The following is a 23,135-nucleotide window of genomic DNA, read 5'->3' on the forward strand; positions in this document are numbered from 1 at the left end:
GTACTGGGTAGCCTCGGTCCTGGGTAGCCTCGGCCCTGTCTCAGGTACTGGGTAGCCTCGGCCCTGTCTCAGGTACTGGGTAGCCTAGGCCCTGTCTCAGGTACTGGGTAGCCTAGGCCCTGTCTCAGGTACTGGGTAGCCTCGGTACTGGGTAGCCTCGGCCCTGTCTCAGGTACTGGGTAGCCTCGGCCCTGTCTCAGGTACTGGGTAGCCCCGGCCCTGTCTCAGGTACTGGGTAGCCTAGGTACTGGGTAGCCTCGGCCCTGTCTCAGGTACTGGGTAGCCTCGGCCCTGTCTCAGGTACTGGGTAGCCTCGGCCCTGTCTCAGGTACTGGGTAGCCTCGGCCCTGTCTCAGGTACTGGGTAGCCTAGGCCCTGTCTCAGGTACTGGGTAGCCTAGGCCCTGTCTCAGGTACTGCAGCCCGGCCCTGTCTCAGGTACTGGGTAGCCTCGGCCCTGTCTCAGGTACTGGGTAGCCTCGGCACTGGGTAGCCTCGGCCCTGTCTCAGGTACTGGGTAGCCTAGGCCCCGTCTCAGGTACTGGGTAGCCTAGGTACTGGGTAGCCTCGGCCCTGTCTCAGGTACTGGGTAGCCTCGGCCCTGTCTCAGGTACTGGGTAGCCTCGGCCCTGTCTCAGGTACTGGGTAGCCCGGCCCTGTCTCAGGTACTGGGTAGCCCCGGCCCTGTCTCAGGTACTGGGTAGCCCCGGCCCTGTCTCAGGTACTGGGTAGCCCCGGCCCCGTCTCAGGTACTGGGTAGCCTAGGCCCCGTCTCAGGTACTGGGTAGCCTCGGCCCCGTCTCAGGTACTGGGTAGCCTAGACCCCGTCTCAGGTACTGGGTAGCCTAGGTACTGGGTAGCCCCGGCCCTGTCTCAGGTACTGGGTAGCCCGGCCCGTCTCAGGTACTGGGTAGCCTAGGCCCCGTCTCAGGTACTGGGTAGCCTCGGCCCCGTCTCAGGTACTGGGTAGCCTAGGCCCCGTCTCAGGTACTGGGTAGCCTCGGCCCCGTCTCAGGTACTGGGTAGCCTAGACCCCGTCTCAGGTACTGGGTAGCCTAGGTACTGGGTAGCCTCGGCCCTGTCTCAGGTACTGGGTAGCCTCGGCCCTGTGTCAGGTACTGGGTAGCCTCGTTACTGGGTAGCCTCGGCCCTGTCTCAGGTACTGGGTAGCCACTGGGTAGCCTCGGCCCTGTCTCAGGTACTGGGTAGCCTCGGCCCTGTCTCAGGTACTGGGTAGCCTCGGCCCTGTCTCAGGTACTGGGTAGCCTCGGCCCTGTCTCAGGTACTGGGTAGCCTCGGCCCTGTCTCAGGTACTGGGTAGCCTCGGCCCTGTCTCAGGTACTGGGTAGCCTCGGCCCTGTCTCAGGTACTGGGTAGCCTCGGCCCTGTCTCAGGTACTGGGTAGCCTCGGCCCTGTCTCAGGTACTGGGTAGCCTCGGCCCTGTCTCAGGTACTGGGTAGCCTCGGCCCTGTCTCAGGTACTGGGTAGCCTCGGCCCTGTCTCAGGTACTGGGTAGCCTCGGCCCTGTCTCAGGTACTGGGTAGCCTCGGCCCTGTCTCAGGTACTGGGTAGCCTCGGCCCTGTCTCAGGTACTGGGTAGCCCCGGCCCTGTCTCAGGTACTGGGTAGCCCCGGCCCTGTCTCAGGTACTGGGTAGCCTCGGCCCTGTCTCAGGTACTGGGTAGCCTCGGCCCTGTCTCAGGTACTGGGTAGCCTCGGCCCTGTCTCAGGTACTGGGTAGCCTCGGCCCTGTCTCAGGTACTGGGTAGCCTAGGCCCTGTCTCAGGTACTGGGTAGCCTCGGCCCCGTCTCAGGTACTGGGTAGCCTCGGCCCCGTCTCAGGTACTGGGTAGCCTCGGCCCCGTCTCAGGTACTGGGTAGCCTCGGCCCCGTCTCAGGTACTGGGTAGCCTCGGCCCCGTCTCAGGTACTGGGTAGCCTAGACCCCGTCTCAGGTACTGGGTAGCCTAGGTACTGGGTAGCCTCGGCCCTGTCTCAAATACTGGGTAGCCTCGGCCCTGTCTCAGGTACTGGGTAGCCTCGGCCCTGTGTCAGGTACTGGGTAGCCTCGGTACTGGGTAGCCTCGGCCCTGTCTCAGGTACTGGGTAGCCTCGGCCCTGTCTCAGGTACTGGGTAGCCTCGGCCCTGTCTCAGGTACTGGGTAGCCTCGGCCCTGTCTCAGGTACTGGGTAGCCTCGGCCCTGTCTCAGGTACTGGGTAGCCTCGGCCCTGTCTCAGGTACTGGGTAGCCTCGGCCCTGTCTCAGGTACTGGGTAGCCTCGGCCCTGTCTCAGGTACTGGGTAGCCTCGGCCCTGTCTCAGGTACTGGGTAGCCTCGGCCCTGTCTCAGGTACTGGGTAGCCTCGGCCCTGTCTCAGGTACTGGGTAGCCTCGGCCCTGTCTCAGGTACTGGGTAGCCTCGGCCCTGTCTCAGGTACTGGGTAGCCTCGGCCCTGTCTCAGGTACTGGGTAGCCTCGGCCCTGTCTCAGGTACTGGGTAGCCTCGGCCCCTGTCTCAGGTACTGGGTAGCCTCGGCCCCGTCTCAGGTACTGGGTAGCCTCGGCCCCGTCTCAGGTACTGGGTAGCCTCGGCCCCGTCTCAGGTACTGGGTAGCCTCGGCCCCGTCTCAGGTACTGGGTAGCCTCGGCCCCGTCTCAGGTACTGGGTAGCCTCGGCCCCGTCTCAGGTACTGGGTAGCCTCGGCCCCGTCTCAGGTACTGGGTAGCCTCGGCCCCGTCTCAGGTACTGGGTAGCCTCGGCCCCGTCTCAGGTACTGGGTAGCCTCGGCCCCGTCTCAGGTACTGGGTAGCCTAGGCCCCGTCTCAGGTACTGGGTAGCCTCGGCCCCGTCTCAGGTACTGGGTAGCCTCGGCCCCGTCTCAGGTACTGGGTAGCCTCGGCCCCGTCTCAGGTACTGGGTAGCCTCGGCCCCGTCTCAGGTACTGGGTAGCCTAGGCCCCGTCTCAGGTACTGGGTAGCCTAGGCCCCGTCTCAGGTACTGGGTAGCCTCGGCCCCGTCTCAGGTACTGGGTAGCCTAGGTACTGGGTAGCCTCGGCTGCCAGAGGTCATGGGTTTCGTTCTGACCCTCTGCACTTCTCACTCGCTAACTATACAACACTGTCCTGTCTCAACGTGTATGTTTTAACCTCAGTCAAAGGGACATAGATGAACAGTGTGTCTCCTCTGTCAGGGAGGAGAAGGTGGCCATCATGTGTGAGAAGCACTCCGCTCTGATGCGTCCCGTGGTGTTCGCTCTTGACCACGTGAGGAGCATCACCACGACGCCCGCCGAGACCCCCCACGAGACCTGGTTCCAGCAGACCTACGGGGACGCCATCACCTCGGCCCTGGAGAGACTGAAGAGCCCTCACAACCCGGCCAACCCGGCCAGCAGCTGGGTCCCATTCAAACAGGTAGGACCAGGACCGTGGGGGGTTTTGATGTTTCTATGTTAAAGGGAGATGTTTCTATGTTAAAGGGAGATGTTTTTATGTTATGGAGATGTTTCTATGTTAAATGGAGATGTTTCTATGTTAAATGGAGATGTTTCTATGTTAAATAGAGATGTTTCTATGTTAAAGGCAGATGTTTCTATGTTAAATAGAGATGTTTCTATGCTAAAGGGAGATGTTTCTATGCTAAAGGCAGATGTTTCTATGTTAAATGGAGATGTTTCTATGTTAAATGGAGATGTTTCTATGTTAAATGGAGATGTTTCTATGTTAAATGGAGATGTTTCTATGCTAAAGGCAGATGTTTCTATGTTAAATGGAGATGTTTCTATGTTAAAGGCAGATGTTTCTATGTTAAATGGAGATGTTTCTATGTTAAAGGGAGATGTTTCTATGCTAAAGGAGATGTTTCTATGTTAAAGGCAGATGTTTCTATGTTAAATGGAGATGTTTCTATGTTAAATGGAGATGTTTCTATGTTAAAGGGAGATGTTTCTATGTTAAATGGAGATGTTTCTATGTTAAATGGAGATGTTTCTATGTTAAAGGCATATGTTTCTATGTTAAATGGAGATGTTTCTATGTTAAAGGCAGATGTTTCTATGTTAAAGGGAGATGTTTCTATGTTAAAGGGAGATGTTTCTATGTTAAAGGGAGATGTTTCTATGTTAAAGGCAGATGTTTCTATGTTAAATAGAGATGTTTCTATGTTAAAGGGAGATGTTTCTATGTTAAAGGAGATGTTTCTATGTTAAAAATGGAGATGTTTCTATGTTAAATGGAGATGTTTCTATGTTAAATGGAGATGTTTCTATGTTAAATGGAGATGTTTCTATGTTAAAGGCAGATGTTTCTATGTTAAATGGAGATGTTTCTATGTTAAATGGAGATGTTTCTATGTTAAAGGGAGATGTTTCTATGTTAAAGGGAGATGTTTCTATGTTAAAGGCAGATGTTTCTATGTTAAAGGCAGATGTTTCTATGTTAAAGGGAGATGTTTCTATGTTATGGAGATGTTTCTATGTTAAAGGAGATGTTTCTATGTTAAATGGAGATGTTTCTATGTTAAAGGAGATGTTTCTATGTTAAAGGGAGATGTTTCTATGTTAAAGGGAGATGTTTCTATGTTAAATGGAGATGTTTCTATGTTAAAGGCAGATGTTTCTATGTTAAATGGAGATGTTTCTATGTTAAAGGCAGATGTTTCTATGTTAAAGGCAGATGTTTCTATGTTAAAGGGAGATGTTTCTATGTTAAAGGGAGATGTTTCTATGTTAAATGGAGATGTTTCTATGTTATGGAGATGTTTCTATGTTAAATGGAGATGTTTCTATGTTAAATGGAGATGTTTCTATGTTAAAGGGAGATGTTTCTATGTTTGGAGATGTTTCTATGTTAAATGGAGATGTTTCTATGTTAAATGGAGATGTTTCTATGTTAAATGGAGATGTTTCTATGTTAAATGGAGATGTTTCTATGTTAAATGGAGATGTTTCTATGTTAAATGGAGATGTTTCTATGTTAAAGGGAGATGTTTCTATGTTAAAGGGAGATGTTTCTATGTTAAAGGCAGATGTTTCTATGTTAAAGGCAGATGTTTCTATGTTAAAGGGAGATGTTTCTATGTTAAAGGCAGATGTTTCTATGTTAAAGGGAGATGTTTCTATGTTAAAGGGAGATGTTTCTATGTTAAAGGGAGATGTTTCTATGTTAAATGGAGATGTTTCTATGTTAAATGGAGATGTTTCTATGTTAAAGGGAGATGTTTCTATGTTAAAGGGAGATGTTTCTATGTTAAAGGGAGATGTTTCTATGTTAAAGGGAGATGTTTCTATGTTAAAGGGAGATGTTTCTATGTTAAAGGGAGATGTTTCTATGTTAAAGGGAGATGTTTCTATGTTAAATGGAGATGTTTCTATGTTAAATGGAGATGTTTCTATGTTAAAGGGAGATGTTTCTATGTGAAAGGAGATGTTTCTATGTGAAGGGGAGATGTTTCTATGTGAAAGGGAGATGTTTCTATGTGAAAAATGTTTCTATGGAGATGTTTCTATGTGAAAGGGAGATGTTTCTATGTTAAAGGGAGATGTTTCTATGTTAAAGGGAGATGTTTCTATGTTAAATGTTAAATGGAGATGTTTCTATGTTAAAGGGAGATGTTTCTATGTTAAATGGAGATGTTTCTATGTTAAATGGAGATGTTTCTATGTTAAAGGGAGATGTTTCTATGTTAAAGGGAGATGTTTCTATGTTAAAGGGAGATGTTTCTATGTTAAAGGGAGATGTTTCTATGTTAAAGGGAGATGTTTCTATGTTAAAGGGAGATGTTTCTATGTTAAAGGGAGATGTTTCTATGTTAAAGGGAGATGTTTCTATGTTAAAGGGAGATGTTTCTATGTTAAAGGCAGATGTTTCTATGTTAAAGGGAGATGTTTCTATGTGAAAGGGAGATGTTTCTATGTGAAAGGGAGATGTTTCTATGTTAAAGGGAGATGTTTCTATGTTAAAGGGAGATGTTTCTATGTTAAAGGGAGATGTTTCTATGTTAAAGGGAGATGTTTCTATGTTAAAGGGAGATGTTTCTATGTTAAAGGGAGATGTTTCTATGTTAAAGGGAGATGTTTCTATGTTAAAGGGAGATGTTTCTATGTTAAAGGCAGATGTTTCTATGTTAAAGGCAGATGTTTCTATGTTAAAGGGAGATGTTTCTATGTTAAAGGGAGATGTTTCTATGTTAAAGGGAGATGTTTCTATGTTAAAGGGAGATGTTTCTATGTTAAAGGGAGATGTTTCTATGTTAAATGGAGATGTTTCTATGTTAAAGGGAGATGTTTCTATGTTATGGAGATGTTTCTATGCTAAATGGAGATGTTTCTATGTTAAAGGGAGATGTTTCTATGTTAAAGGGAGATGTTTCTATGTGAAATGGAGATGTTTCTATGTTAAATGGAGATGTTTCTATGTTAAATGGAGATGTTTCTATGTTAAAGGGAGATGTTTCTATGTGAAATGGATATGTTTCTATGTGAAAGGGAGATGTTTCTATGTTAAATGGAGATGTTTCTATGTTAAATGGAGATGTTTCTATGTTAAAGGGAGATGTTTCTATGTTAAATGGAGATGTTTCTATGTTAAAAGGGAGATGTTTCTATGTTAAAGGGAGATGTTTCTATGTTAAAGGGAGATGTTTCTATGTTAAAGGCAGATGTTTCTATGTTATGGAGATGTTTCTATGTTAAAGGAGATGTTTCTATGTTAAAGGGAGATGTTTCTATGTTAAAGGGAGATGTTTCTATGTTAAAGGGAGATGTTTCTATGTTAAAGGGAGATGTTTCTATGTTAAAGGAGATGTTTCTATGTTAAAGGAGATGTTTCTATGTTAAAGGGAGATGTTTCTATGTTATGGAGATGTTTCTATGTTAAAGGGAGATGTTTCTATGTTATGGAGATGTTTCTATGCTAAATGGAGATGTTTCTATGTTAAAGGGAGATGTTTCTATGTTAAAGGGAGATGTTTCTAAGTGAAATGGATATGTTTCTATGTGAAAGGGAGATGTTTCTATGTGAAAGGGAGATGTTTCTATGTTAAATGGAGATGTTTCTATGTTAAATGGAGATGTTTCTATGTTAAAAGGGAGATGTTTCTATGTTAAATGGAGATGTTTCTATGTTAAAAGGGAGATGTTTCTATGTTAAAGGGAGATGTTTCTATGTTAAAGGGAGATGTTTCTATGTTAAAGGGAGATGTTTCTATGTTAAAGGGAGATGTTTCTATGTTAAATGGAGATGTTTCTATGTTATGGAGATGTTTCTATGTTAAAGGCAGATGTTTCTATGTTAAAGGGAGATGTTTCTATGTTAAAGGGAGATGTTTCTATGTTAAAGGCAGATGTTTCTATGTTAAATGGAGATGTTTCTATGTTAAATGGCAGATGTTTCTATGTTAAATGGAGATGTTTCTATGTTAAATGGCGATGTTTCTATGTTAAATGGAGATGTTTCTATGTTAAAGGGAGATGTTTCTATGTTAAATGGAGATGTTTCTATGTTAAATGGAGATGTTTCTATGTTAAAGGGAGATGTTTCTATGTTAAATGGCAGATGTTTCTATGTTAAAGGAGATGTTTCTATGTTAAAGGGAGATGTTTCTACGTTAAATTGAGATGTTTCTACGTTAAATTGAGATGTTTCTATGTTAAATTGAGATGTTTCTATGTTAAATGGCAGATGTTTCTATGTTCTGATCCTAGATCTGTGTTTAGTTTTAGGGGATTGAAGACCTCTCTTCACTTCCTGAAGTGTTTCCATTCTCCTTTAAGATTAGGGTTGGGGGAAGGGAAGCTGATCCTAGATCTGTGTTTAGTTTTAGGGGATTGAAGACCCCTTTAAGATTAGGGTTGGGGGAAGGGAAGCTGATCCTAGATCTGTGTGTGAAGGTGCTTTTTGTTTCTGTGAGTGTCCAATGTATCTGAAACCTTTTTAAAATGTATACCGTACTTTTTTTATTGAAGTGGATTTAAATGAAAGTTTTAAATTGTCTCCTAGATCATGCTGAGTCTCCAGCAGAGGGCTCAGAAGAGGACCAGCTATCTGCTGCGTCTGGACCACATCAGCCCCCGCCTGGCTGCCATGGCGACCACTGAGATGGCGTTGCCGGGCGAGGTGTCGGCAACGGACGCGTTGACCATCCAAAGTGTTGGCAACACCATCACCATCCTGCCGACCAAGACCAAACCCAAGAAACTACACTTCCTGGGCTCCGACGGACGCAACTACCCTTACCTCTTCAAAGGTAGAGACCACACACACACACACATTTACATTTAAGTCATTTACGCAACTACCCTTACCTCTTCAAAGGTAGCGACCACACACACACACACACACATGATTAACAACACACCCACCTCTTCAAAGGTAGCGACACACACACACACACACACACACACACACGATGAACGCAACTACCCTTACCTCTTCAAAGGTAGCGACCACACACACACACATGATGAACGCAACTACCCTTACCTCTTCAAAGGTAGCGACCACACACACACACACACACACACACACACACACACACACACACACACACATGATGAACGCAACTACCCTTACCTCTTCAAAGGTAGCGACCACACACACACACACACACACACACACATGATTAACGCAACTACCCTTACCTCTTCAAAGGTAGCGACCACACACACACACACACACACACACACACACACACACACACACACACACGATGAACGCAACTACCCTTACCTCTTCAAAGGTAGCGACCACACACACACACACACACACACACATGATGAACGCAACTAGCCCTACCTCTTCAGACAGAACAACCACCAGGCACACACCAGCAGGAATAGAAGTCTGAACCTAATTCTCCTACTCTCTTCTAACTCTACCTTCTCCCTCCTCCCTCACTTTCTCCACTAACTCACCTCCTTCCTCCTCTCTCTCCCTCCCTCTCCTCTCTCCTCCTAACTCTACCTCCTTCCTCCTCTCTCTCCCTCCCTCTCCTCTCTCCTCCACACACACACCTTCCACATGATGAACCTCCCTCCCTCTCTCTTCCTAACTCTACCTCATTCCTCACACTCCCTCCCACACATCTCTCCTCCTAACTCTACCCCTTACCTCTTCTCTCTCCCTCCCACACCACACACATGATGAACTCTACTCCTTCCTCCTCTCTCTCAAAGGTCTCATCTCTCCACACTAACACACATGATTCCTCAACTCTCCCTCCCCTCTCTCTCCTCCTAACTCTACCTCCTTCCTCCTCTCTCTCTCCCTCCTTCCTCCTCTCTCCTCCTAACTCTACCTCCTTCCTCCTCTCTCTCCCTCCCTCTCCTCTCTCCTCCTAACTCTCCCTCCTTCCTCCTCTCTCTCCCTCCCTCTCCACACAACTCTACCTCCTTCCTCACACTCTCCCTCCCTCTCCCTCTCTCCTCCTAACTCTACCTCCTTCCTCCCTCTCTCTCCCTCCCTCTCCTCCTAACTCTACCTCCTTCCTCCTCTCTCTCCCTCCCTCTCCTCTCTCCTCCTAACTCTACCTCCTTCCTTCTCTCCCTCTCCCTCCCTCTCCTCCTTCCTCCTCCTAACTCTTCCTCCTTCCTCTAACTCTCCCTCTTCCCCCCTCTCCTCTCTCCTCCTAACTCTACCTCCTTCCTCCTCTCTCTCCCTCCCTCTCCTCTCTCCTCCTAACTCTACCTCCTTCCTCCTCTCTCCTCCCTCCCTCTCCTCCCTAACTCTACCTCCTTCCTCCTCTCTCCCTCCCTCTCCTCTCTCCTCCTAACTCTACCTCCTTCCTCCTCTCTCTCCCTCCCTCTCCTCTCTCCTCCTAACTCTACCTCCTTCCTCCTCTCTCTCCCTCCCCTCCTCCTAACTCTACCTCCTTCCTAACTCTCTCCCTCCCCTCCTCTCTCCTCCTAACTCTACCTCCTTCCTCCTCTCTCTCCCTCCCTCTCCTCCTAACTCTACCTCCTTCCTCCTCTCTCTCCCTCCCTCTCCTCTCTCCTCCTAACTCTACCTCCTTCCTCCTCTCTCTCCCTCCCTCTCCCTCTCCTCCTAACTCTACCTCCTTCCTCCTCCTCTCCCTCTCTCCTCCTAACTCTACCTCCTTCCTCCTCTCTCTCCCTCCCTCTCCTCTCTCCTCCTAACTCTACCTCCTTCCTCCTCTCTCTCCCTCCCTCTCCTTTCTCCTCCTAACTCTACCTCCTTCCTCCTCTCTCTCCTTTCTCTCTCTGATTTGACTCTATTCCTCCCTCTCCTTCCTCCTCTCTCTCCCTCTTTCAGGTCTGGAGGACCTCCACCTAGATGAGCGAATCATGCAGTTCCTTTCCATAGTCAACACCATGTTCACCAAGGTAACATCATTGATCGATCATTTAAAATACGAGGCTGGTCCAGCCAGAGACAACACAGAGTACAGGGTATGGGGCCTGTGCTGGTCCAGCCAGAGACAACACAGAGTACAGGGTATGGGTCCTGTGCTGGTCCAGCTAGAGACAACACAGAGTACAGGGTATGGGTCCTGTGCTGGTCCAGCTAGAGACAACACAGAGTACAGGGTATGGGGCCTGTGCTGGTCCAGCTAGAGACAACACAGAGTACAGGGTATGGGTCCTGTGCTGGTCCAGCTAGAGACAACACAGAGTACAGGGTATGGGGCCTGTGCTGGTCCAGCTAGAGACAACACAGAGTACAGGGTATGGGTCCTGTGCTGGTCCAGCTAGAGACAACACAGAGTACAGGGTATGGGGGCCTGTGCTGGTCCAGCCAGAGACAACACAGAGTACAGGGTATGGGGTCCTGTGCTGGTCCAGCCAGAGACAACACAGAGTACAGGGTATGGGGGCCTGTGCTGGTCCAGCCAGAGACAACACAGAGTACAGGGTATGGGGGCCTGTGCTGGTCCAGCCAGAGACAACACAGAGTACAGGGTATGGGGGCCTGTGCTGGTCCAGCCAGAGACAACACAGAGTACAGGGTATGGGGCCTGTGCTGGTCCAGCTAGAGACAACACAGAGTACAGGGTATGGGGCCTGTGCTGGTCCAGCCAGAGACAACACAGAGTACAGGGTATGGGGGCCTGTGCTCGTCCAGCCAGAGACAACACAGAGTACAGGGTATGGGGTCCTGTGCTGGTCCAGCTAGAGACAACACAGAGTACAGGGTATGGGGTCCTGTGCTGGTCCAGCCAGAGACAACACAGAGTACAGGGTATGGGGTCCTGTGCTGGTCCAGCCAGAGACAACACAGAGTACAGGGTATGGGTCCTGTGCTGGTCCAGCCAGAGACAACACAGAGTACAGGGTATGGGGTCCTGTGCTGGTCCAGCCAGAGACAACACAGAGTACAGGGTATGGGTCCTGTGCTGGTCCAGCTAGAGACAACACAGAGTACAGGGTATGGGGTCCTGTGCTGGTCCAGCTAGAGACAACACAGAGTACAGGGTATGGGTCCTGTGCTGGTCCAGCCTAGAGACAACACAGAGTACAGGGTATGGGGTCCTGTGCTGGTCCAGCCTAGAGACAACACAGAGTACAGGGTATGGGGGCCTGTGCTGGTCCAGCCAGAGACAACACAGAGTACAGGGTATGGGGCCTGTGCTGGTCCAGCTAGAGACAACACAGAGTACAGGGATGGGGCCTGTGCTGGTCCAGCCAGAGACAACACAGAGTACAGGGTATGGGGTCCTGTGCTGGTCCAGCTAGAGACAACACAGAGTACAGGGTATGGGGTCCTGTGCTCGTCCAGCTAGAGACAACACAGAGTACAGGGTATGGGTCCTGTGCTGGTCCAGCCAGAGACAACACAGAGTACAGGGTATGGGGTCCTGTGCTCGTCCAGCCAGAGACAACACAGAGTACAGGGTATGGGGGCCTGTGCTCGTCCAGCCAGAGACAACACAGAGTACAGGGTATGGGGGCCTGTGCTCGTCCAGCCAGAGACAACACAGAGTACAGGGTATGGGGGCCTGTGCTGGTCCAGCCAGAGACAACACAGAGTACAGGGTATGGGTCCTGTGCTGGTCCAGCTAGAGACAACACAGAGTACAGGGTATGGGTCCTGTGCTGGTCCAGCCAGAGACAACACAGAGTACAGGGTATGGGGCCTGTGCTGGTCCAGCCAGAGACAACACAGAGTACAGGGTATGGGGGCCTGTGCTGGTCCAGCTAGAGACAACACAGAGTACAGGGTATGGGTCCTGTGCTGGTCCAGCTAGAGACAACACAGAGTACAGGGTATGGGTCCTGTGCTGGTCCAGCCAGAGACAACACAGAGTACAGGGTATGGGTCCTGTGCTGGTCCAGCTAGAGACAACACAGAGTACAGGGTATGGGGTCCTGTGCTGGTCCAGCCAGAGACAACACAGAGTACAGGGTATGGGGCCTGTGCTGGTCCAGCCAGAGACAACACAGAGTACAGGGTATGGGGTCCTGTGCTGGTCCAGCTAGAGACAACACAGAGTACAGGGTATGGGTCCTGTGCTGGTCCAGCTAGAGACAACACAGAGTACAGGGTATGGGGTCCTGTGCTGGTCCAGCCAGAGACAACACAGAGTACAGGGTATTGGTCCTGTGCTGGTCCAGCCAGAGACAACACAGAGTACAGTGTATGGGGCCTGTGCTGGTCCAGCCAGAGACAACACAGAGTACAGGGTATGGGGCCTGTGCTGGTCCAGCTAGAGACAACACAGAGTACAGGGTATGGGGCCTGTGCTGGTCCAGCTAGAGACAACACAGAGTACAGGGTATGGGGTCCTGTGCTGGTCCAGCCAGAGACAACACAGAGTACAGGGTATGGGGGCCTGTGCTGGTCCAGCTAGAGACAACACAGAGTACAGGGTATGGGGTCCTGTGCTGGTCCAGCCAGAGACAATACAGAGTACAGGGGTATGGGGTCCTGTGCTGGTCCAGCCAGAGACAACACAGAGTACAGGGAATGGGGGCCTGTGCTGGTCCAGCTAGAGACAACACAGCAGTACAGGGTATGGGTCCTGTGCTGGTCCAGCCAGAGACAACACAGAGTCCAGGGTATGGGGTCCTGTGCTGGTCCAGCCAGAGACAACACAGAGTACAGGGTATGGGGTCCTGTGCCTGGCTAGGACAACGCAGAGTACAGGGTATGGGGGCCTGTGCTGGTCCAGCTAGAGACAACAGAGTACAGGGTATGGGTCCTGTGCTGGTCCAGCTAGAGACAACACAGAGTACAGGGTATGGGCTCTGTGTAGTTCAACTGTGAAAAATACACCAAACATTAAAGAAATATATTTAAAAAAGATTTAACAAATAATAGAAGTAGTAAAATAGGTGATTAAACCTGAAGGCTTGTTCCAGTAATATTAACTGCTGCTGGGAAAGACGGGCTGTTTCATGTGGTCCACGACTGCTGCTGTTGTCTACAGAGCATAACTCTGTTCTCCTCTAGCCCTGAACCAGCAGGAACGCCCCCATTTCCACGCCCGCCACTACTCCGTCACCGTGCTGGGGACGCGCTCAGGACTCATCCAATGGGTGGACGGGCGCCACGCCGCTCTGGTGCGGCCTCTACAAGCGCTGGCAGCAGAGAGAGGCCGTGCTGCAGGCTCAGAAGGTAATGGTTGTGAGGGTGGAGGTGTGTGTGTGTGTGGGTGATATATTGTAGGAACTTGCTCTGTGAATGTGTAGAGCTCAATTACATTCAACATTGAAACTATGGCAATGCCAGGCACTTTGTTGGGCCTTGAGTTCTGTCTGTACTCATCTCTCATCACTTTCTGTCTCTCGCTCCTCCCCCAGGCCCAGGATCGTTCCAGCAGCAGCCCCAGCCCCTCCCTCTGGTTCCACGGCCCAGTGAGCTCTACTACAGCAAGATAGGCCCCGCCCTGAAGGGGTGGGGCTCAGCCTGATGTTTGCGGCGCGATTGGCCGCTCAGCGTGATGAGGGATGTGAAAACAACTTAAGGAGCTGATGGCGAAAACAACGATCTGAAAACCTGCTGGAAAAGAGCTGTGGTGCTCCTGTACCACGATCTAGCGAGTGGTGGAGGGTCACACAGGTGAGCTGGGGTCAAAGGTCAAACAGGGGTTTACTGTCAGTCAGTCAAGGGTTAGAGGTCACACAGGTTGTGTGGCTGCTTCTTCCTCGTATCCTTTCCTTCATCTGCACTGATGTGAAAACAGCTGATGTGAAAACATGGCTTAACTAAGACTGGATACAGGATCCACTCATAGAGTTGATAAAGGACTCATCTTTGTAGATCTGTTAATTTCCATACTAAAAGGTCCCTCTATCTTACTCTATGGATTCACCTCTATCGGTCCTCGGGTAGGGCACTGCAGCACTGTGGCGGAGCCACCAGAGACTCTGGTTTCATGTCCAGGCTCTGTCGACAGCCGGCCGCGACCGGGGAGGTTCATGGGGCGACGCACAATTGGCCTAGCGTCGTCCGGGTTAGGGAGGGCTTGGCCTGTAGGGTTGTCCTTGTCTCATCGCGCACCAGCGACTCCCTGTGGCGGGCTGGCGCAGTGCACGCTGACCAAGGTTGCCAGGTTCACAGTGTTTCCTCCGACATTGGTGCGGCTGGCTTCCGGGTTGGATGGCGCTGTGTTAAGAAGCAGTACGGCTGGTTGGGTTGGGTTTTGAGGACGCATGGCTTTCAACCTTCGTCTCTCCCGAAAGCCCCTCACGGGAGTTGTAGCGATGAGACAAGATAGTAATTACTAACAACAATTGAATACCACGAAGTTGGGGGTAAATGTAAAAACAAAAGGTCCTCTATCTTCCTCTATGGATCCACCTGGCTAGGCTCTCTGACTCGTGCAGATGAAGGAAAGGAAGCCATTTTGGACTAATGCTTGGGAAGTGGAGACGTCAACAAATGTCAAATTAAACCTTTACTGGTGGCTAATTAATGGGAAATGAACGCTCCTCTTCTTCCTCCTCCTCTTCCTCCTGCCACAGTCCTACGCCAGGTCCACTGCTGTGATGTCTATGGTGGGCTACATCATCGGCCTCGGCGACCGTCACCTTGACAACGTGCTGATTGACATGACGACGGGAGAGGTGGTGCACATCGACTACAACGTCTGCTTCGAGAAAGGTAAATAAATAGTTCTATTTTTGAGGTTTGAACGAGCAGCGACCCCCCTGGTTTAGACAGGTTTCACTGTGATTTCACTGCTGTTTGTCCTGCTGTGGTGTGATGGTGTGTGTGTGTGTGTGTGTGTGTGTGTGTGTGTGTGTGTGTGTGTGTGATTTCTCTCTGTGTGTGTGATGATCTCTCTGTGATGATTCTCTGTGATGATTCTCTCTGTGATGATTCTCTCTGTGTGATGTTTCTCTGATGTGATGTTTCTCTGCGTGATGATTCTCTCTGTGTGATGTTCTCTCTGTGTGATGTGTGATGTTCTGTGATGTTTCTCTGTGTGTGTGTGATGTTCTCTCTGTGTGTGTGTGATGTTTCTCTCTGTGTGTGTGTGATGATTCTTCTGTGTGTGTGATGATTCTCTCTGTGTGTGTGATGTTTCTCTCTCTGTGTGTGTGTGATGTTTCTCTCTCTGTGTGTGTGATGTTTCTCTCTGTGTGTGTGTGGTCTCCAGGGAAGAGTTCTCTGTGTGTGTGTACCTGTGTGTGTGAGAAAGTGCTCTGTGATTGTGTGATGACCTCTGTGTGTGTGTGTGATGAACTCTCTGTGTGTGTGATGACGGCCCTGGGAGTCACTGGGGTGGAGGGCATCTTCAGACTGTCCTGTGAACAGGTACTAGCTAGTGGAACAGTCTCCTGTGAACAGGTACTAACTAGTGGAACAGTCTCCTGTGAACAGGTACTAACTAGTGTGAACAGTCTCCTGTGTGTGTGAACAGGTACTAACTAGTGGAACAGTCTCCTGTGTGTGTGAACAGGTACTAACTAGTGGAACAGTCTCCTGTGAACAGGTACTAACTAGTGGAACAGTCTCCTGTCAACAGGTACTAGCTAGTGGAACAGTCTCCTGTCAACAGGTACTAACTAGTGGAACAGTCTCCTGTCAACAGGTACTAACTAGTGGAACAGTCTCCTGTGAACAGGTACTAACTAGTGGAACAGTCTGTCTGTGAACAGGTACTAACTAGTGGAACAGTCTCCTGTGAACAGGTACTAGCTAGTGGAACAGTCTCCTGTGAACAGGTACTAACTAGTGGAACAGTCTCCTGTGAACAGGTACTAACTAGTGGAACAGTCTCCTGTGAACAGGTACTAACTAGTGGAACAGTCTCCTGTGAACAGGTACTAACTAGTGGAACAGTCTCCTGTGAACAGGTACTAACTAGTGGAACAGTCTCCTGTGAACAGGTACTAACTAGTGGAACAGTCTCCTGTGAACAGGTACTAACTAGTGGAACAGTCTCCTGTGAACAGGTACTAACTAGTGGAACAGTCTCCTGTGAACAGGTACTAACTAGTGGAACAGTCTCCTGTGAACAGGTACTAACTAGTGGAACAGTCTCCTGTGAACAGGTACTAGCTAGTGGAACAGTCTTCAGACTCCTGTGAACAGGTACTAACTAGTGGAACAGTCTCCTGTGAACAGGTACTAACTAGTGGAACAGTCTCCTGTGAACAGGTACTAGCTAGTGGAACAGTCTCCTGTGAACAGGTACTAACTAGTGGAACAGTCTCCTGTGAACAGGTACTAACTAGTGGAACAGTCTCCTGTGAACAGGTACTAACTAGTGGAACAGTCTCCTGTGAACAGGTACTAACTAGTGGAACAGTCTCCTGTGAACAGGTACTAACTAGTGGAACAGTCTCCTGTGAACAGGTACTAACTAGTGGAACAGTCTCCTGTGAACAGGTACTAACTAGTGGAACAGTCTCCTGTGAACAGGTACTAACTAGTGGAACAGTCTCCTGTGAACAGGTACTAGCTAGTGGAACAGTCTCCTGTGAACAGGTACTAGCTAGTGGAACAGTCTCCTGTGAACAGGTACTAACTAGTGGAACAGTCTCCTGTGAACAGGTACTAGCTAGTGGAACAGTCTCCTGTGAACAGGTACTAGCTAGTGGAACAGTCCTGTGAACAGGGACTAACTAGTGGAACAGTCTCCTGTGAACAGGTACTAACTAGTGGAACAGTCTCCTGGGAACAGGTACTAACTAGTGGAACAGTCTCCTGTGAACAGGTACTAACTAGTGGAACAGTCTCCTGTGAACAGGTACTAACTAGTGGAACAGTCTCCTGTGAACAGGTACTAACTAGTGGAACAGTCTCCTGTGAACAGGTACTAACTAGTGGAACAGTCTCCTGTGAACAGGTACTAACTAGTGGAACAGTCTCCTGTGAACAGGTACTAACTAGTGGAACAGACTCCTGTGAACAGGTACTAACTAGTGGAACAGTCTCCTGTCAACAGGTACTAACTAGTGGAACAGTCTCCTGTGAACAGGTACTAGCTAGTGGAACAGTCTCCTGTCAACAGGTACTAGCTAGTGGAACAGTCTCCTGGAACAGTGAACAGGTACTAGCTAGTGGAACAGTCTCCTGTGAACAGGTACTAGCTAGTGGAACAGTCTCCTGTGAACAGGTACTAGCTAGTGGAACATTTCGGAGACTCTTCTGCTGTGGTGCCTTGGGTGACATTAAACTCCTTTAAACTTCCTGGCTTTGTCTGCTGTTGATCACCTCAAACTTCACTTACAGCTTCGTTTTGTTTACCTCTAAACATTTCTAAAACGTTCCTGACACATTTAAAGACATTCCTGAAACGTTTTTAAAAAAATGTTAAGTTTCTGAAACATGCTAATCATATTCTAATCTTCTCTTTTCTGATTGGTCAGGTGGTCCAGATGATGCTAACCTCTCCCCTTTGATTGGTCAGGTGGTCCAGATGATGCTAACCTCTCCTCTTTGATTGGTCAGGTGGTCCAGATGATGCTAATTGGTCAGGTGGTCCCTCTCTCCTCTTTGATTGGTCAGGTGGTCCAGATGATGCTAACCTCTCCTCTTTGATTGGTCAGGTGGTCCAGATGATGCTAACGCTGCTCCTCTTGGATTGGTCACCCTCTGGTGGTCCAGGGGAGGTGCTAACCTCTCCTCTTTGATTGGTCAGGCGGAGAACAAGCAGAGCAAGAGGGAGATGGAGATGACATAACCCTCTCCTCTTTGATTGGTCAGGTGATTCAGGTGAGCGTCGGGAGGGAGGCGCTCCAGCCTCTCTGTCTGTCTGAAATGACACTCGTTCCTTGTAGGGTCGACCTGTATGTTGTGGACTGGACCACATCAGGTGGGCTTCCGGGGCCGTTACCAGATGGGGGCAGCAGGCGGAGACAAGCAGAGCAAGAGGGAGATGGAGAGAGACATCACACGCTCCCTCTTCTCCTCCCTCCGTGGCTGAGATCAAGGTGAGCAGGGAGACGGAGGCACATCCAGCTCTTCTCTGTCTGTCTGAAATGACACTCTGTTCCTTCCCTTCAGGTCTCCTTCCTATCCTTCCTTGGAGCACCCCTCCTTCCTTCACTACCTCCTTCCTTCACCTCCTGTCTTCACTACCCCTCCTTCACTACCTCACCCCCTCTCTTTCTCCTTCCTTCACTACCTCCCTCCTTCACTACCTCCCTCCTTCACTACCTCCCTCCTTCACTACCTCCCTCCTTCACTACCTCCTTCCTTCACTACCTCCTTCCTTCACTACCTCCCTCCTTCACTACCTCCCTCCTTCACTACCTCCTTCCTTCACTACCTCCCTCCTTCACTACCTCCTTCCTTCACTACCTCCTTCCTTCACTACCTCCTTCCTTCACTACCTCCTTCCTTCACTACCTCCCTCCTTCCTTCACTCCCTCCTTCCTTCACTACCTCCTTCCTTCACTACCTCCTTCCTTCACTACCTCCTTCCTTCACTACCTCCTTCCTTCACTACCTCCTTCCTTCACTACCTCCTTCCTTCACTACCTCCCTCCTTCCTTCACTACCTACCTCCTTCCTTCCTTCACTACCTCCCTCCTTCACTTCACTACCTCCTTCCTTCACTACCTCCCTCCTTCACTACCTACCTCCTTCCTTCCTTCACTACCTCCCTCCTTCCTTCACTACCTCCCTCCTTCCTTCACTACCTCCCTCCCTCCTTCACTACCTCACCCCCTCCCTTTCTCCACCTCCCTCCAGGTGAACTGGTTTAAGAACCGTGAGGAGATGTTGGGGGTCCTGCCCCAGGTGGAGGGGGCAGTGGAGGAGTACCTCACCCTGCAGAAGCTGCTCTCTCAGGGGGACAAGATGACAACCAAGATCCTGGAGGAAATGAGCTTCCTGGAGGGGGCTGAGAGCTGCTCAGACCACCTCATACTCACCCTGGAACACAGGTCTGTTACACTCCTGACCTCTAACCCCAGACCACCTCATACTCACCCTGGAACACAGGTCTGTTACACCCCTGACCTCTAACCCCAGACCACCTCATACTTACCCTGGAACACAGGTCTGTTACACTCCTGACCTCTAACCCCAGACCACCTCATACTTACCCTGGAACACAGTTATGTAACCCCTGACCTCTCAACCCCAGTACACCCTGGAACACAGTTCTGACCTGACCTCTAACCCCAGACCATCTCATACTCACCCTGGAACACAGTTATGTAACCCCTGACCTCTAACCCCAGACCACCTCATACTCACCCTGGATCACAGTTATGTAACCCCTGACCTCTAACCCCAGACCACCTCATACTCACCCTGGAACACAGTTATGTAACCCCTGACCTCTCACCCCAGACCACCTCATACTCACCCTGGATCACAGTTATGTAACCCCTGACCTCTAACCCCAGACCACCTCATACTCACCCTGGACACAGTTATGTAACCCCTGACCTCTAACCCCAGACCACCTCTCTCTCCCTGGAACACAGTTATGTAACCCCTGACCTCTAACCCCAGACCACCTCTACTCACCCTGGAACACAGTTATGTAACCCCTGACCTCTAACCCCAGACCACCTCATACTCACCCTGGAACACAGTTATGTAACCCCTGACCAGTCTAACCCCAGACCAGCTCATACTTACCCTGGAACACAGTCTGTTACACTCCTGACCTCTAACCCCAGACCATCTCAGTACTCAGACCTGGGTTATAACCCTGGCCTCTTGCAGAGGGAGTGTCTAGACCAGGGTTCTGAGTCTGGCCAGTGGTACAATGCAACACGGATTAGACACTCTTGAACATGGTCATATAGGACCTGGCTCTGTATGTGATTTTCTCCTCCTCCCCACCAGGTACTCTGAACACACCCAGAGCATCTCGTCAGCTGCCAGTCCAGGAGTTGATCCAGGGCAGCAGGGGGACCTGGACCAGTGGAGTGTCCCAGTACCAAGCAGCCTTCAGCAGCCTGGAGGCCACACAGCTGGCCAGTCTACTGCAGGACATCAGCAGTCACATAGACCTGGGTTAGTGTCTGTAGAGGTGGGAGAGGGGGTTCTGTCTGGCCAGTCTACTGCAGGACATCAGCAGTCACATAGACCTGGGTTAGTGTCTGTAGAGGTGGGAGAGGGGGTTCTGTCTGGCCAGTCTACTGCAGGACATCAGCAGTCATATAGACCTGGGTTAGTGTCTGTAGAGGTGGGAGAGGGGGTTCTGTGTCTGGTTCCAGCTGGCCAGTCTACTGCAGGACATCAGCAGTCACATAGACCTGGGTTAGTGTCTGTAGAGGTGGGAGAGGGGGTTCTGTCTGGCCAGTCTACTGCAGGACATCAGCAGTCATATAGACCTGGGTTAGTGTCTGTAGAGGTGGGAGAGGGGGTTCTGTGTCTGGTTCCAGCTGGCCAGTCTACTGCAGGACATCAGCAGTCACATAGACCTGGGTTAGTGTCTGTAGAGGTGGGAGAGGGGGTTCTGTCTGGCCAGTCTACTGCAGGACATCAGCGGTCATATAGACCTGGGTTAGTGTCTGTAGAGGTGGGAGAGGGGGGGTTCTGGTTCAGCTGGCCAGTCTGCTGCAGGACATCAGCAGTCATATAGACCTGGGTTAGTGTCTGTAGAGGTGGGAGAGGGGGGTTCTGTCTGGCAAGTCTACTGCAGGACATCAGCAGTCACATAGACCTGATTAATTAACCTTCTATCTCTTCCTCCCTCCCCCAGGTCCTCCCCAGCTACGTCCCGGCCACAGCCTTCTGCAGAACGCCGGCCAGGCCCACCTAATCAGCCAGTGCGAGGGCCTGGAGGCTGAGTTGGGCTCCCTGCTGCAGCAGCGCCGTGGGGCCCTGCGAGGCTGTCTGGAGCAACTGCACAGCTATGCCACTGTGGCTCTGCTGTACCCGCGGGCCGTGCTGCTGCGCCACAGGGCCCACCTCTGGAAACAGTGGCTGGAAGAGCTGCTCTGTGACATGACTGCTGACCACTGCCAGCAGATCTCCAGACAGTGAGTTGAGTGGACACATGCTGGCTTTCCCTCTCCTCTCTTTCTTGCCATCTTTCCTTCTCATTTCCTCATTTTCTCTGTCTGTCTCTGTCTGTCTCTGTCTGTCTCTGTCTGTCTCTGTCTGTCTCTGTCTGTCTCTGTCTGTCTCTGTCTGTCTCTGTCTGTCTCTGTCTGTCTCTGTCTGTCTCTGTCTGTCTCTGTCTGTCTCTGTCTGTCTGTCTGTCTGTCTCTGTCTGTCTCTGTCTCTCTCTGTCTGTCTCTGTCTCTGTCTGTCTCTGTCTCTCTTCTCTCTCCTTCTCTCTCTGTCTCTCTCTCTTTCTCTCTCCTGTCTCTCTCGCTCTTTCTCTCTCTAATATTTTATTATTTTCATTAAATGGACAGTTATTTTATCAATCTGTGCTCTACCTTCCTCTCCAAACGTCCCTCCCCTCCAGGTATGAGGTCCAGTTTGCCCCCAGCCTCCCCTTGCGTCGTGCCAGTTCCTGTCCAGCGTTGAGCTGGCCCTGCAGCACCAGGCGTCGGAGACCAACACGCACCCTGCGCCAGGCGGAGCGTGTCAAGGCCGAGGGAGCCACGGTCCACGCGTGTGAAGAACAGCTGCAGGAGATCGAGCATCAGTGTGTTCCTCCTAGAGAACCCAGAGCAGGGCTCTTCAGCTGGGCCACCATCATCTCATCAGCCCTCTGCACCCTCACCAGGTCTGTCTCTGGCTGGCTGTGTGCTGGGGTTAGACGTGGTGGCTGGGGATAGACGTGGGTGGCTGGGTGCTGGGGTTAGACGGGTGGCTGGGGATAGACAGTGGGTGGCTGGGTGCTGGGGTTAGACGTGGGTGGCTGGGGATAGACGTGGGTGGCTGGGGATAGACGTGGGTGGCTGGGTGCTGGGTTAGACGTGGGTGGCTGGGGTTAGACGGGGTGGCTGGGGATAGACGTGGGTGGGTGGGGATAGACGTGGGTGGGTGGGGTTAGACGTGGGTGGGTGTGTGCTGGGGATAGACGTGGGTGGCTGGGGATAGACGGGTGGGTGGGTGTGTGCTGGGGATAGACGTGGGTGTGTGTGTGTGCTGGGGTTAGACGTGGGTGGGTGTGTGTGTGTGGGGATAGACGTGGGTGGGTTGTGTGCTGGGGATAGACGTGGGTGGCTGGCTGTGTGCTTGGGATAGACGTGGGTGGGTGGGGATAGACGGGGTGGGGGATAGACGGGTGGCTGGCTGTGTGCTGGGGTTAGGCGTGGGTGGCTGTGTGCTGGGGATAGACGTGGCTGGCTGTGTGCTGGGGATAGACGTGGGTGGGTTGGTGTGCTGGGGATAGAGCGTGGGTGGGTTGGTGTGCTGGGATAGACGTGGGTGGGTTGGTGTGCTGGGGATAGACGTGGGTGGTTGGTGTGCTGGGGATAGACGGGGTGGCTGTGGCTGTGTGCTTGGGATAGAGCGTGGGTGGTGGGGATAGACGTGGGTGGCTGGCTGTGTGCTGGGGATAGACGTGGCTGGCTTGTGTGCTGGGGATAGACGTGGCTGGCTGTGTGCTGGATAGGACGTGGGTGTGTGTGTGTGCTGGGGATAGACGTGGGTGTGTGTGTGGGTGTGTGTGTGCTGGGGATAGACGTGGGTGGGTGTGTGCTGGGGTTAGACGTGGGTGGGTTGGGTGCTGGGGATAGACATGGGTGGCTGGCTGTGTGCTGGGGATAGACGTGGGTGGGGTGTGGATAACGAGACCAGCCTAGTGGTTGAGGGAGCAACTAGTGTTCCTGATGTCTTGTGGCAGGGTGTGTGTGGTGTAAC

The 23,135-nt window shown here is 50.8% G+C and overlaps 1 long non-coding RNA gene and 1 pseudogene across 2 annotated transcripts; both read left to right on the forward strand.

The window, feature by feature from the left end:
* The window catches only part of LOC127925695 (serine/threonine-protein kinase SMG1-like), a 42,760-nt pseudogene extending 20,707 nt beyond the window's left edge, over window positions 1–22,053 (forward strand).
* Window positions 1,222–3,127, forward strand: LOC127925694 (uncharacterized). Of its 2 annotated transcripts, none has more exons than XR_008121960.1 (3): window positions 1,222–1,897; window positions 2,519–2,770; window positions 2,827–3,127. It is a non-coding gene; the product is annotated as an uncharacterized LOC127925694 (long non-coding RNA). The 2 variants fall into 2 exon arrangements; XR_008121959.1 differs by having other exon boundaries at window positions 1,223–1,925.
* Window positions 22,054–23,135: the final 1,082 nt, after the last annotated feature.

The sequence above is a fragment of the Oncorhynchus keta genome, unplaced genomic scaffold (genome assembly GCF_023373465.1).
Source record: "Oncorhynchus keta strain PuntledgeMale-10-30-2019 unplaced genomic scaffold, Oket_V2 Un_contig_6097_pilon_pilon, whole genome shotgun sequence".
Lineage (NCBI taxonomy): Eukaryota > Metazoa > Chordata > Actinopteri > Salmoniformes > Salmonidae > Oncorhynchus > Oncorhynchus keta.